The sequence below is a fragment of the Myripristis murdjan genome, chromosome 16, assembly GCF_902150065.1.
Source record: "Myripristis murdjan chromosome 16, fMyrMur1.1, whole genome shotgun sequence".
Classification (NCBI taxonomy): Eukaryota; Metazoa; Chordata; class Actinopteri; order Holocentriformes; family Holocentridae; genus Myripristis; species Myripristis murdjan.
In genome coordinates this window covers 20,562,321-20,577,500 of record NC_043995.1, presented here as the reverse complement: position 1 = coordinate 20,577,500, position 15,180 = coordinate 20,562,321, and the positions used below count along the sequence as shown (strand labels likewise).

Genomic DNA, 15,180 nt, shown 5'->3' with positions numbered 1-15,180 from the left:
AATTATTTGCTCTCAGGTCCCAGCTCCAATACCAGCAGTGGATGTGAAAACGAGGCATTGCAGTCTAGCACTCCTTGGTCCAGCTTGGTTTGGCTCTGCAGCTTGGAGCAGCCGTTTCTGTAACAGAGCAGAGGGGAAGAAGGAATGTTTGATGGATACGGGGCTGTGAGTCATGGGTGTGTCCATGTCTGTCATCAGGGAATGTTTACTGTATCCGTTTGTGGTTGAAGATCTTAGCCCAGGTAAGAGACCTGGAAATTTCTTTGATTGACAGGCACAGATAGTACAGCAGCTTGCACCAAACAGCTAACATTATGGTGCTCATTATGGCTTCTTTTATCCATACAAATCAAGAACCAGCATGAAAATTTGTTATTAGCTTCCCAACAATGGGCTGCAGACACACACGCACAGACGCACACTCTCACACAAATACACACACACACGCACACACACGCACACACACACCCACACACACCCACACACACACACACACACACACACACACACACACACACACACACACACACACACACAGACTCTTTCAAATGCTGCCTCTTTTTACAGTAACAGCAGGAGGCTGATATGAAAGAGCAAGTGCTCAACACAGCCAGGAGTGTTCACAAGTGCTGCAGAGGGACCTCAAACTGCTGGCTACACTGCATTAACGTTACCTCTTTCTCTTCCACTCCTCTGTCCCTCCCTTTAGATTTTGTATTCCTCTCACCCTGTCTCTTTCACTCTCCCCTCTTTTTCCACTCCCTTTCGTCTTCGTCTCTTTCACTCTCCGTCTCATTCTTGAAATCTCCCTTGATCTCCCTTTCTGTCTTTTCTCTTTCACTATTTGTCCCCATCCCCGTTCCTCAAGAGGGCCTCTAAAGAAGATGTACTGTGTTCATTATATGGAAATGGTCCCCATGGTACATTATCATAGATCCTGACCCTGTAGCGCTGAATCATCCTGCTATTCCCAGTTCCCCCGTCAGACCCACAAATAGCACAGTAGAGGAAAGGCGGGACGCTCTCCAGAGCCACATCTAGCCAGCTGTACTGCCATCGCCACTACTGTACTCTCCAGTCACTTTCATATGGAACCTTGAACTGGACAGCATGCCCGGGCACACAGGAGACGGACAGGACAGAGGAAAGACAGAAATGTGACAGCAAGCGAGAAAGAAGAATAGAAACAAAGAGAACATAAAAGAAGTTCAAACTCAGAGTAAGGCAGTCTTAACAAGCAAGAAGACTCAAGGTCTGTTTACGGTGGTATAGCGAAGACAAAAGCATGTTTGTGTGTCTGTCCATAATTTCTCCTCCACCTTAATGGCCCTTTGCCTAACCACACTGATGTACAAGCCTTCCCTGCAGATCAATACGCACTCTCCACTCACCAGACAGGCAGTAATGCAATAGCCTCATTTGTTTGAGGGTGTGTGCATGTGTGTGTGAGTGTGTGTCCATGTCTTTTGAACCAGTCTCCATTTCCTAGCTGTGCAGTATCTTTAACTCTACCATTAAGAGAGAGTAACCATTAAGCCACATAGTTTAGCATGTCATGAACCTAGTCGCTGAGCCTGCATGAGGATTTTGCTTATTTGCGCATATGTGTGTATGGGTGTGTGTGACAGAGAGGGAGAGAGAGTATTTGGGTGCCTTGGGGGAAGGTTTGCACAATCCTTAAGAATTAGTGCTAAGTGAATTAAAGGGTGACTTGGTATTCATGAATATAATACTATTCTAAGAATATTTACATCCCATTGTATGGTTTATCTGTGTCTGACATTTCACGTGTGTATGTGTCTACACGTGTGTGCGTGTATGTGTGTGTGAATCCCCAGGAGTGTAAGTATTGCATATGACTAAATGGTGAGGCCAGACGCTTGTGTTCCCCCATTACAGTGTCAGCAATACAGTTTTTAGCCCACTCAACCACATAAATGACTTCAAATCCTCTGTGTATTAAGCCGCACCACTGGGAACCCAATTTGTAACCTCTGCCCAGTAATACGTTAACTGGACTTTATCTGGGGACAGGCAGAGTGTTAAATTCATACAGTATCTGAGAGAACTAATTGAACCAATTAAGAAAGTGAATATGGATTACTGTGGGACTGTGCACATTCACATCCCCTCTGGAATAGAGTTGGAGACCGCTGGTTTCGCGCGATAATGATTGTCATTGAAAATGGATGGCAAAGCAAGGTCTCTGTGTACTGTGCAACACCACTGTCCCACAGTCGGCCGGTTTTTGCATATACACTGACGTGTTTTTATGGTGAAACATCCTTAGCAACCGATCCCAGGGCTGCTGTTCTGGGCAGTAATTAATTGCATGCGGGTAAAGAAAGAGTCAAGGATATGTGTTAATGCCGTACTTTTGTCTTGCACACACTTTCACTTCACACAGGAACACACAGAGAGCACTTACTTGCATAGAAACACACACACACCCACTCTTGCTAGAGGAAAGAGAAAAGAAAATGCATATAAACAAGCAGATGCACACAAACTCACACAAAAATAAGGGCCTTGGGTCATTCATGCTTTAAATATCTTAATCAGCAAGCCCATAAAGCCTCCCAATTTTAATTGCCCCACCATGACTATTAATTACATAACAGCCATTACAGCCAGCGTGCCCATATGTTTGTTAATAGGACAGAATGGATTAGAATAGAGTGAGTGGAATACATTAGAATACAATGGTTTTTATTGATCTACAAAGGTGGAATTACATCCCCCCACTGGCATATGCATAGAAACAATGGTAGTTATTTTCTTGTAAGAAGCTCCAGAGAGAAGGATGACATCAAATATGTAGTAAGAAATGCTTCACAGCTTGTTAGTCCAACATATAGGCTAGAGCTACTGCAACACTGAAGGATCTTAAGTGAATTGAAGTGACTTAAAGAACAGCATATGGATGGGATAATACAAATTTGCATGCAATTATTCCCACAGCAAATGAGCAAGCAGTTACTTAACCTCATTTTGTTTTGTTTGCATTTTTTTTTTTCAAAAACAAATAAAATAAAATCCAAGACTGCACGTAGGCTGTGTAGGTTTACTGTGGATATTACCTGTGTTTAGCTCAGCTGGCAAACGTTAATGGACAAAGACAAAGACAGCCTTAACACTGTGAAAGTATTCCCACTATTTTGAATTAGTGGGTGAAAAACACCAGTCTGTTTATCATGGCTGTTATTTCCCTGCAGAGTCGGGGATGGCTATGCAATATATTTATTACAGTGTTAAGACACTGCTAGTGAGAATAATTAACACACTAAAGCCACCGCAATCCTGTTCTATTTTCTGTAATGCTAAAGTAATCAAATGCATTACTTTTCTCAAAAGATAATATGATGACTTTCTGTTAATGGCAGTCATGTTGTACCATTTTTTTAAAGTGACCTTCCCCAACACTGTGAGATAGCTAGCTATGCAGGCTAGACTCTGGTGGCTACATACAGGGAGGTAAAGCCTCAGTAAAGTCTCACTAAAACCATATCCAGTAAAGTAAATCAGTAAGTCAGTACTATAGCACCTTTCACAGAGCAACATCCCAAAGTGCTTCACAAGAGTAAAATTGTTAGAAAAGATCATAAAAAACACTATAATATAAGCAACAAAAGACCTAAAAACACACAAAATCAAAAACACCAGACAGCACCAGGTGAGACAAAAGCCAATTTGAATAAATGAGTCTTCAGTCGCTTTTTAAAGGCATCAACAGAGACCGCAAATCGAATGTCCACAGTGCTGGAGCCACAACCTCAAAGGCACGATCACCTTTTGTTTTCAGTCAAGATCAAGAGACAACCAGTACGTCCTGTTCAGAAAACCTGTGTGACCAGCTGGTCGTGTAAGGATGTGCACAGGTGCCTGACTATGCACGGCTCTACATGAGAAACCAATAACTTTAAAATGAATCCTAAACTTGATGACAATTCAATGTAAAGAGGATAAGATCAGTGTGATGCGAGTCATCCTGCTGCACCGGGTCAAAAGCCCTGCAGCAGCTTTCTGGACCATTTGCAGATGGTATGGTACAGACAACTTGATGAGGAAGGTGAAAAGGGCATTGCAGTAATCTAGCCGAAATGATATACAAGCATGAATTATCATCTCTAGCTCAGGTTGTGATACAACAGACCTGAGTTTGGCAAGTTGTTTCTTACATGAAAGAAAGGTGTATGGGTTAACGATCTAATGTGTTGATCAAAGTACATAGTCTGACATATAGCAGAGAGATTTCAGAGAAGATTAGACTGCACAGCTGAAGAAAGGGACTCAACACACTGAGCAACATCGGAAGCTATACTATCTGACAGAGTGATAAGGACCTCAGTCTTATCTGTGTTTAGTGGTAAAAAGGCGTTAGCCATCCAATCCTTAATGGCAATCAGAAAGTTGCGCAAAATAGACAGTATGTCAGTCTTATCAGGCTTAAAAGAGATGTACAGCTGAATATCCTCAGTGTAACAGTAATAGGATATACAGTATCTTAAAAATTCTTAACAATATGACCCAGGAGAGGCACATAGATGGAAAATAATATAGATCCCAGTACAGCGCCCTGAGGAACACCACAGGAAAGAGCAGCAATTTCAGACATGTAGGGACCACACAAAAACAGAGAAACTCCCATCTGAGAGATAGGAGGAGAACCAGTCCAAGGTGCTCGCCCACTGACCAGACAGGGTACTGTGACTGTAACTTACAGCATCAAAAGATCCAGCTGCACTAAAACAGAACATTCACCCACATCAGAAGACACTGGAAACTCTGCAAGTGACTTTGACCTTTGACCTCTGAACACCAAACTCTAATCGGCTCATCCGTGAGTCCAAGTAGACATTTGTGCCAAATTTAAAGAAATTCCCTCAAGCCATTCCTGAGATATCTCGTTCACAATAATGGGATGGAAGGACAAATGGATGGAAGGGTGGACCGATGGACAACCTGAAAACATAATGCCTCTGGCCACGGCTGATGCCAGTGCAGAGGCATAAAAAAAATTCAGAATGGCAAATTATGAGCCTTCAGATGTAACTACCAGATTTGTTACACAGGTAGCAGTTGGCCTTGTATAGCTCCTTGTTAGCAGGCTAACTTCAGTCAGGACTTCATTATAGCATCACCAAGTGTGCTGGAGCGGTTAAGCATTGCTCAATGTCTGCATTTTAGTATGTGAAGCTAATTAATTTGATCATGTACCCCCTCTCCCAAAAAATTGTGCAAAATAGTTATTCTGATTCTCTGTCCTGATTATAACAAGGAGATGAAACACAGTTTGGGGCCCTGTCAGCTGTACCAGCAAGTGCAAACCAGAGGGTGCACATTTTTATTCTGATGTTTTTGTAAATAGCAATACGCTATTGTTTAGACTGTCTCACACTCTTTGTTTTTTGTTTTTTTTTTGCTTGTTTGTTTTTTTGCAGATTGAAGTGGCTAATAAAAGCAGCAGCACTATTTCAGAGGGGTTTTATTACTGACACAGCAAACATCAATGTGTGCTACACAAATGACAAAACAGCACAAAGTTATATGACATTTCTTTTCTTTCACCTACTGTAGACATGTGATGCCACTATAATGTGACAGCAGATGTGTTGTTGGAACTGGAGCCAAACTCAGGTCCCACTCACCGCAGCGTTGTGGCATTTTCAAAACTACACTAATTGGACCAATTGGGCACAACATTGTTTGTTAATTCATCTATGTATTACGGGCACTATTTCCGACAAAAGCGACTGAATTCTGGGAAATCATGAAGCGTCCCACCTCTGTGTTGTGGCATTTTCAAAATGATCCCGACTAGCCCAAGGGAGGCACTACAATTACAAGCCAATATAAGTTGACATATTTGTTACTGATAGCCCAGAGGGGGTGAGCATTATTCTTGGTGGTCGACATGCTTTCTCTTAATTTGTTGCTAAACCTAATGTTCTCATTCATCTCCATTTGAAAATATAGCTTGCAGATACCCCACTACTGGAGGACCTTTGTGCAGTGAGAGGCACAGAGACATGAGGATTACCTGGGCCTCTTGGTGAGACCAGGGACAGACAAGATTGCTACAGTTACTGAAAAAATGTTAAAATGTTACATTACAGTTACTAATGAAAAAGTTAGTGATGACAAAGGGGGTTACATTCTAATTTATGTATTCATTCATTAAGTAAAAAGCAAACATGTAGGATAGTAGGAGCTGACTGGCTTTTCTTAATTTGAACAGGCTCCAACCATTTGCCAGGATGCACTTAAACATTGAGTGTTTTTTAAGCAATCTTCTCAACATACATTGTAACGCACATACCTTATCATTTTTAGATGTCCACTGAGGAAATGGGATAACTGTTCTCTCTGTTTAGGCACTCTAGATGTAAGCAGTTTGTTACAGTCTGAGCGTTTGCTGGCTACAGCTCGCACCAGACAACAAACCAACAAGACATGCTGCGTTCAAGTGCTGTAGGAAATGTAGGAATTAGTTGTTAAATGCACATGACCTGCTGGGAAAGTGTAAAGTTAAAAAAAAACTCTGTTAGACATTTTGGTTGTTACTAGATAAGATAACATTATGATGAATGACTGGGGAAAAGAGAATTTTTTTGTTTATCTTATCATATCATCCTTTACTTATCTGTGAAAGTTTGTTTTTTTTATCAGCATACATGCGAAGATACATACATCCTAACCACTGTATGTAATGCTATATTTATCTATATGTATCTTATTTGGGATTCTAATTTGAGAAGTGCTAATTAAATCCTGTGAATAGTTGAAAAGTCTCAGACAATATGGTAATGACTACCCAAGTTTTAATTCCATATAAAAGCCCACATGCGTTTTACTCTCCTGCTGCTCACAGAACATCTATTACAACTTCCCATAGCTGCAGGCCAAGCTTTCCGCTCATCTCTCTTTTTCTTTCTCTCTTCCCCTCTGTCTTTTCCTCCCGCTCATTGCGCTCATTTACAACTTTGCCACCTCACTCTGTTTTATTTCCAAAATCAAAGTGATGAAATGGATCTGCAGAGAGGTGATTTCATAATGTAGCGAGTGAAGAGGAGGGCATCATTACTGTATCATGTAGAGGGGCAATGAAAGAAAATGAAAAACAGGAGGGGGAGAAAGAAAAGAAAGGAGAGATAAATCAAAGACTGACATTTACTTTTGTTTTAAGAAGTGCCAACTACAACCATAGCTTTTGTCTAATAGGAAAAATCCATCCTTGGCTACACTTACACTGTCAAATATGATCAATCTGTCAAGCTCAGGGTATTTCAAGAGTCATTTTATGTATGTAAAAAATAATAAATAATAATAAAAAGTAATAATATTTTTGACCAAAAAGTCAGAAGGTTGATGATTCAGTTCAAAGCATTTCCTGTGGATTCAAAGTAGATTATTTCTTTTTAGCAGATTGATGCAGCTGAATTGGCAGAATTTATAAGTGATGGATCGATGCAGGCACCGGGCGAAGTTTGCCTCAAGTGCTTTCTGTTGGCGGCTCTGTCAGGAAAGGAGGTTAAGGTTAGAGATGGGATTAGGGATGGGCCTCAAGCGCTCTCTGACAGAAAGCGCTGGAGGCAAACTTCTCCCTTGTGCATCAATGCAGTAAATGAATCGTTACACCTCTGTTCAACCAGCTTCATCTGCATTTACTTCAGTTAGTGATATCATGCGCTTCCCACAGTGTTTTGTTTGTTATTCATCTGTGGGTCACAAGAGTAAGCGCAAGCAATAGCCATAGCGGAACAAATGTTTTTACAGTCATGAAAAAATGAGTCGTGTTATGGATTACTGAGGCGACTGTCGGTGGAGAAAATGCTACCTCTGCATCCTAAACAATGGATTTTGTCCCTTTGTGATTGCTGAATATCGACGCAGGTTGTCAGAAAGAAGAACTTGCTCTTTGATTCTGAGGAGCTGACATCTGACATTTATCTTTTAATGTTTTTGATGGCTGATTTTTTTTTTTTTTTTTACTATTTAATACTATTATAGCTGTGCTGAAAATATGTTGGAGGACATTGTCTAAATGTGGCCAGTTAGCTGGGGGAATAAGAAAAACAGATCACCAAATAACAATTGCAAGGTACACTGGCAGTAGCAGCTTTTGTTTCAGGGTGGATTTTTCCTCTAAGCCTGGATGAATTTTGTATTAGCTTAAAACAATCTTTTGGAATGAGAAAATGGTGTTTTTTAATTTATTAACTGAAATTTCTGTGAATTCCCTAAAGTGAGAGGAGTGGAATGAAGCTGAAAGCAGCGCTGTGAGCCTGTGTTACTATGGACCGCTGCATTGTGCTGTCGTGTCTACCTGCTTTACAGGCCTATTATAGAGACATCAGGGGAGTAACACAGGCCGACAGAGACAAACAGGTCACCCTTACCTGGGCTGGAGGATAAACGATTTCCCCTCCACCACTGCCCTACCTCCCTTTTTCCCCCATTTTTTTTCTCTCTCTCTCTCTCCCTCAATCCCTTCATTTTATTTTCCCCTCTGTCCCACCTCTCCTCTCCTCCTTTCCACCCTTCTGCAGTCTATCCCTCAGCTCCCCTCCATCCTCTATCCCCTCCACATAGCTTCCCTGCCTGCTCCCTCCACCTCCACCCTATCCCACCCCTATTTCCCTGCCCCCCTCTCTCCCTCTGCCTCCCCATACCAAAGAATAAATATTAAAAAGGGAGATGTGTGTGTGTGTGTGTGTGTGTGTGTGGAGGGAGGGAGTGATGAGAGGACAGCGTGTACAATGACCTTACTCACAAATCGTTGCCTCATGTACAGCATGCATGTCCTTGTTGCAACACCAAAACAGCTCACAGCCCACCACCAGATGCTGTATAAATAGACACACAAACATGCACGCATATGCACACACAAACACACACACACACACACCAACCGTCTCTCTCACTCTGTCTCGCCACAATAGTGTTGTGTGCTCATTATCTACTCTTAAAGATTCACTCCAATCGCCAGGTTGGCATTTACCTAGCGACAGCACAACCCATATTACACTCTGGTTGCAAACTCTCGCAACCTAGTATGACATAGCCGTTTTGCGTCTGACACCTTAGTCAGGTGGAGTAAGGAGGAAGAATGTGCCTTCAGCCTGCTCCTCTTTATCTGTCATAGAGAAGGACAAATGATGTCAGACGCTGTTGCCACTGCTTCAAAGATGCACATGTCCTTTTAAAAAGCCCTGGAGCTCTGGCATTTAACATTCACACAAGACAGGTGCTGTCATGCATTCAGCTCTGTCACCAGAAAGTCCATGTGTATTTATGCATGCAATCTCATCCACTGATGTATGATCACATGCATATGTGTGTATGCAACTGTGTGTGTGTGTATGTGTGTGTGTTCGCGACCATGGCATAAATCATTGCTGAGCTGAGTAGAGGGCTGATGCTGCTCTCTCCATCTGTCTCTGTCTGCAGGGGTGAGGTATTTTACAGTGATGATAGGGCGAAGGAGGGAGGCGAGAGAAAGTGAGCCATGCTTTAGTTGTGTGGGATGGACAGAAAAATAAATGCTACGGTATCGAAGGGCAGCGGGCAGCATGTGGTTCATGTGAATATGTGGAAAGGCTTGGGGGGGAAGGGATATGCTAAAGCCTTCAGTTCATTTAATCCGCATCTCTGGTTGGCCAGTTACTCTCTACCTAAGATCTGCCTCTGTGAAATAGACTCTCTTATCCCGTATTCAGAAATAATGCTGCCCATTTAATGTGTCTACATGCAGCCCTCACTCTCCTGCAGCTTGAATACTGGATATAATGAATAAATGCAATTCAGAGGGAAAATGAATAGAGTATGACATCTGTTCGGTCTTACAGTCACTTTGTATCAGGAACATGGACACATTAGGCCCACTCCTGCATGAGTTTTCTTGTTCCATCTACATGCAACATGATTTATAATCCAAGGTGCAGGCTTCATCTGTGGGATAGCAAGTGGCTCTCCACTGGTTACCTCAATTCCATCAATCCTGACCCCGTCTTCTTAACAGGATAAACAGGAGCAGAACAGCTCCTGAGCAAATATATCCAGCACTTCCTGATCAGGCTGGCACAGCGAGACTGGAGGACTCCCTTCAACCACAGCATGTGGGTTCCAGCCCCTATGTCTGCATTTATTCATCCTGCTGAAGTGTCCTTGAGCAAGACAATAAATCCATAACTGCTCCAGGGCTGCACTCAATGGCTGACCATGCACTCTGCCCTCCTCCCTGTGGAGAGGAGCAAGGGAAAAGAGAATTTACACTGTGGGTTACACAAGCACTGAACTCAGGCGGTGTGAAGCAGCTGCAGCTGGCCTGGACATCATACAGCTATGACAGCAGCACCAATGGACACTTTGCCTCATTGAGCAGCCTCTGCTCCAGCTATACCCACAAGAAACTGAAGGAGCTTACTGGAGAAACAATTGAAAAGCTGGAACAGGTTTTGAGACCGATTTATGACTCATGTCGCGTCCCTCATCCCTCCTATCAATTTGGATTACAGAGTTTCTAAGAGACTGAATGACAAAGACAGACAGGAGGAGAGACTGTTGGCCTGCGTGGGCCTCCCATTGGAGGAAAGGGGGTCATGCTTGGTTGGTTTGGTTGTTAAGGTAGAGGGAGCAGAATCTCTCCTGACAGACATCCACTAGCTTGCCATAGTGCAAGATTTGGTTCTGGGTTCTGAGATTAGCTCAAGCATGGCAATCTCTCCTTGGAAGGATTCTGGAGGGCTTAAAGAGCCAGCCATAGAGCAGCAACACAACTGTGGAATGGACAGAGCCGTGCCAGGATTTTTTTGCACAAACCCCAAACTGGCAAATCAACACTGCAAAGAGACACGATTGCATGCTCGTTACATACATCACAGTTATCATTCACAGCATGCAAGGACACACTCGTACATGTCATACCTGCAGCCCCAAAAGACTCTGTTTTCAAATGTACATTCAGTTCACAATGAAACATCCTTTTGCCATTTCACTGAGACACATATGTGAACTGTATGGGGTAATGTTTGAACATCCTGTGTTCCTGTAATAACAAAAGTAAGAAATACAAAGAACACTGCTGCTGATTATATTTGAGAGTAGTGGATCAATGGACCTTGAGCACACATGTGAGTTAACACATGCATTCACACAGGCACACTCGCACAGACAGAGAGACACAAATGTGCAAATATAGCAACATGCAGGTCAGTGTGCTCAGTGAGTGTCTATGTCCATATACAAGGCATATGGGATAAGGATGCAGGGGGTAGCTAATCCCTCCAGAACAGATCTCCTATGACCTTGTAGGGATGTGAGCCCTTATATTCTCATTAACATGGATGAAGCATCGCCAGAGGGTGAATACACCTACCACCTCACTAGAATTCCCTGCAAACCCACAGAGGTAACACTCATAGACAAACACACATACATACACACGCACACACACACACACACACATGCATACACATGCATGCATGCAGGGGTGCACACACACACTCACACACTCAAAAATGCAGCCAGCCATGCACAAACCTCCAGCATCTATTTTTCATTATTACAATGCTATATGCTGGAGGCAAGGTTGGGCTATGCTGCAACTGTACAGAGGCTGAGTCGGTGAGGTGGGCTGTCATTGACACTAGGCCTCAAACATGAGTCTGTGCTAAAAAAGTACAGAAAAGACCCAGCGGGGAGGCAGAAGCAGAGAGGAGAGAAAGGAGAAGAGTAGAGCGTGGTGAGGCTTAGCGCACAGGCAGCGCTGTGTCCTTTACAAGCAGACTGTAGTGACACACACCTGTGCGCAGACACATAAATCACTCAAACAAGCAAAACACAGATACGATATGCGGCATGGACATCGTTTCATCTGATAGGACTGTAATCTAGACTCAACAAGAAAAATAACACCCAGGAAGACAAATACCAGCAGCTGTGGTTCACCAGGCAGTATGACAGGATGCACAGTTGGGATCAGATCATCTTATGTTCTATCCTGTCCTGTGTAATTTGTCTTGTTCTGTGCAAATATACCATCAGGTGGCCTTTGTGTCATGTCTAGTAATGTGTTCCTTATGTCTTGTCCTTTATATTTCAGTGTCATAGGCACAGTAGATGTTCCATTTTTATTTTCATCAAGTGTAAAAAAAAAAAAAAAAGAAAGAAAAAACTATCAAATCCTGTTGATGATCTATTGATGTATAAATTTGTTTGTGAGAATTTGATTATTTTAGAGTAGAGTCTGCTATATAATTTGATGATGACTAAAAGGGTATTAGAACTCAAACTGTAAAATGGTGCATTGTTCTGACAGACAGTTTTGAAGCATTAGCAGTAAACTATGCACAGGTATATGTGCAACTTTTCAAATATATTTTGTACCAAATATTTATTTTTTTCATACGTAAATAATGGTGTCAATATGATAAAAGTTTTCCTTGACTAAATGCATACACAGATGTTTTCTGATAAGACTGACAACACAACAGACAGGTGCCTATTGTTGTGCACATTACATAGTACAGCAGAGATAGATAGATAAACAGATATCTTTATTAATCCCCAAAGGGGAAACTCATTGGCTACCGAATCAATACATACAGATAACAAAACAATAGACCACAACAATAAACACTGCACAGGACAAGGCAGAAATGGGCAGCACATGATACAAAGGCTGCAATAGTTACCTCTTAATACAAGATCCTAATTAAACTAAGAAAAGACTAAGACTTCCACAAGACAGACCACGACATGATCTGACCTCCTCATCAGTTCACTGTAACCCTAAGGTATGAGACAATAGACAAAACAATAGGCAAGAGCAATAGACGTTGCACAGGACATGGCAGATATTGACAGGACAACATACAAAGAACACAATAGTCACCTAATAATACAAGTCTCTACAGAGGACTAAATTCCAAAAGACAGACCACATATTGATCTGACCACCTCATCAGTTCACTAAAATCCTAAGGTATGGAAAATTCCTTCTCTAATGTCATGTGCCATCAAAAACATGAGCACCCACTTATTTCTGCCAAAATTTCTATTGACCACCAGAGATAGAGCATAACTTGCAAGGTGTTATTCTTGGAGTGATTAATTCCAAGATGTAGGTCACCAATCTACCTTGTTCAGCATGCACAGATCAGCGAACACCGGTCTTCAGTGTTCACCTGATTTGCTGTCATTTTTTTGTTTTGTTTTTGTTTTTGTTTTTGTTTTTGTTTTTTAGATATGTCTGCTCAAAGATTTCTGGCTATTTTTTGCTTGATCTTTGCCCTTCATTTTAATGATAACAACTGCAAGATCTGGAAGACAAAACCTGGACTCCAATTTGGACCCATTTGATGTCCGTGACAAAATATCTAAAAATAGCATCATTAAAATCCTAAAATTAGCATCATAACACATTGCAACTAGACAGAAATAAGACAAGCAATTACAAACCACAGCACTGAAAACCAATGTAGAATCACCTGTGTGTCTCAGGATAGCCTAAAGTGGGAACTTGTTTGGCAAATTTACCTTTCAACATGAATTGTAATTCTGTTCTTCTTTTTTTCCCCTTCTTCTTCTTCCTAACGGCACCACTAACATAAAATAAAAATGTTCCACACCGCTTGTTCATTTTTCAAAAACAAAACTGACCTCGTGGAAGCTGCCTGTCACAGAAAGGGCTTATTCTAGAGGAAATTTGGTGTAGTGGGCCCTGCCTCATGTCTGTTGTTCCTCCATTTAAAGCAAAGGTTGTTAACCTGACCACAATTAAAACCAGCTACACTATGCGATTGCAAGAACCCCCACCCCACCCCACCCCCCACACACACAGACCACCACCACCACCCCACTGCCCCTACCTCAAGGCTTATATATACTACTAAATTGAAAAATGCCATTACTCATCCTTCTGCTATTCTGTTCAATTACCCTCTTTCACATGGGTCTAACAACATGCGGACCTGCTGCCATGATTGGGAATGATTGAAATTCTTAGTACAAAGCCATGCCAACTGTGAAGGACTCACTGTGTTGGATGATTTGGCCATTTGACCTGTTTTGTGTTGTATATGTAAGAAAGTGTGACGTGGTTTCACATCACCGAGAGGGTTACTAAGGTGCAGAGCGCTGTGGTGTATTGCAGCGGAAAACATCACAGCAGAGAAGGTATTATCCCACTGATGACAGAAAAACAACACTGAAATGACAAGTAGTGCCTGTCTGTTTGATTACAACGTGCAACTTATGTCTTAAGAGAAATGTCAGGATTACTAGCACCTTTGCTTCTTGTTAATCATAATACTGCTTTCCTTTATTAATCATATGAAGATTAACAGCATCAACAGTATCCCACATTTGGCATTTAAACGCTCAGGGGACCCGGGAAAGCTTTTCAGTCTTCTCTAGTACAATGTGAACAATGATATAAACCACTATAACTGAAAATAATATCTATATTTATCCTATCCCAAGCCTACAGCATACTAATAAAATTTTCAAGATAGGCGTAGTTACCAAAAAGCCTCTGGGTTACTTCTCTGTTGGTACTAGGCAATTGTGTGAGCAGCACTGTGGAGTAATTTTGGACTCATATTGTGAAACACAGTTGAAGTGAATGGTAAAATAGTCAAAATCTAGCACAAAAAAAAACATTTTATGTAACCAGACCTGTATATATTTGAGGGACAACACCTACATATAAAGAAATATAGAGATAAAAGAAATAAATGTATAGAAATAAATATAGAAAAAAAATTACCATCACAGAATTCAAAGCCTACAAACTTTTCTTGCCACAGTCCCAATATTTAATATATGTTCGCACTGCAGTCTTAATAAAATTTTAGGGTCTTGGGTCTGGAAACGTATCTTCTAAGGTCACAGTAAGACCGGAAATAAAATATGGCTCAGACAAAAAAGGGGTTGTATTGGTTAAGTGGTTTAAAAAAAAAAAAAAAAAAAAAAAAAGATAAGAAAAGTAAAAAAAGAGGTGTGCCTACTCCAAGAGGGTTGTAAGGCTCAGTCAAGAAGCTCAGTTTATGCAGCTAAGGTTTCCAGTATTGTGGTAAAGGTCGGTTTAAGCCCTAGTCCTGCATCCCATTATGTAACTGCAACCCTCCCATTCAAGGCCTTTAAATGAAGCTCTTTTCTTGCCACCTCTTTTGTCAT

The 15,180-nt window shown here is 41.6% G+C and overlaps 1 protein-coding gene across 2 annotated transcripts in view; it reads left to right on the top strand.

Annotated features, from left to right (window-relative positions):
* The window catches only part of pitpnc1b (phosphatidylinositol transfer protein cytoplasmic 1b), a 24,873-nt gene extending 13,407 nt beyond the window's left edge, over positions 1-11,466 (top strand). Inside the window, exon 11 of one of the 2 annotated variants that reach the window (XR_003929609.1) lies at positions 5,885-5,896. The gene's annotated coding sequence lies outside the window, so the exon portion shown is untranslated. Of the gene's footprint in view, positions 1-5,884; positions 5,897-11,439 lie in introns of those variants that run through there. The other variant, XM_030073237.1, reaches the window with a different exon arrangement.
* Positions 11,467-15,180: the final 3,714 nt, after the last annotated feature.